Source organism: Oryctolagus cuniculus, chromosome 3, assembly GCF_051225735.1.
Source record: "Oryctolagus cuniculus isolate XC-2025 breed Fujian yellow rabbit chromosome 3, ASM5122573v1, whole genome shotgun sequence".
Classification (NCBI taxonomy): domain Eukaryota; kingdom Metazoa; phylum Chordata; class Mammalia; order Lagomorpha; family Leporidae; genus Oryctolagus; species Oryctolagus cuniculus.
The window spans coordinates 2,487,508-2,488,742 of record NC_142869.1 but is presented as its reverse complement, the minus strand read 5'-3'; positions in this window follow the sequence as shown (position 1 = coordinate 2,488,742).

The following is a 1,235-nucleotide window of genomic DNA, read 5'->3' as shown; positions in this document are numbered from 1 at the left end:
AAAAATGGAATTAGAATTATGATTTATTTATTTATTAGTATTATTTTGGTGCATTTTTTCCTAACACATGGAAAAGGAGTATTACAAAAACACTATTATGGACTGCAATTTTTTTGGCACTGAAATAAATGCGTACATTTAATCGCATTTTACCGCCAACCTTTGTGACACTCCCCGTTTCTCAAGCAGGCGGCAGCCTGGACAGTCGCTTCTTTGACGGCCTTTGCTCCATGGCAGGGATCGGTCATGTTTCAGGAGAGATTTCTGCTGCTAGGAAGACAGAAAGTCACTCTGCAGCCCAGCCCTGCCTGACCCAGATTTCCCTTCATTTGCTTCTAGCCGCTGCCCACACTTTGATCTCGCTCAGAAGCGCAGTCATTGAATTTGTACAATCTGAGTGGTGCCTGCGTAATTTAATCAGCATGGTTCCACGTCATGTGCCAGCGACCAGGGTTCCTGTAAGCAAGCCCCCGGCACCGGGCGTGGGTCTGCTCCAAGTTCTCACTGAGGCTGCGACAGTGGGTGCTCGTGTCCAGGGCTTCCCTGTGCCGCGATGACGTCTTCAGGGCGACCCCGGATGGAACCGCAGGGTGAAAAGATCAGAAGGCTTTCAGGACGTCTCGAGGGTCGGCTGGATCACGTGCCGCCAGCGCAGCAGCAGAAGCCGGGCCCGCTCTGAGAGGTGGCTCCTTCTCGTCACAAACAGGACCTGTCACCCTGCCCAGATGCCACTGGGCTTCAGCTCTGAGGGTCTGGAAAGGGGGCCCCAGATGTTGGCTCGCCACTCGGTGCCCAGCGAGGGCTGTGGCAGCAGGGGGAGGGAGGGCCCAGATCCCAGAGGGAGGTCACCTGGAGGTGCCCGGTGGCTGCTGTAGGTGAGCCCAGTAGGGCCCTGGGGGCTGCAGCCCCTGGAGACGCCATCCTGAAGTTGCGAATGCTCGGAAGGTGGGTGGATGACTCCGATCGGGGTCCTGCCTCATCCGGTGGAGTGTGCACCAGAGACTCCGACAGACACACTTCTCCGGCTGTGGCGCTTAGAAGGGGGAGGGGGTCCTGTGGCATTTTGCCCGCAGTGCCCACCAAGGTGGCCAATTCCAGGTATCTACATCTGGACAATGAGGACTCTGGGAAGTTTGCAGAATGTGAACCTGGGCGGCGGTGCCTCATGGCAGGAGTGGTCCCAGCGTGCGTGCTGAGGGCCTGTGGAAGGCGCAGGACCAGCCCTGCGTCCAGCC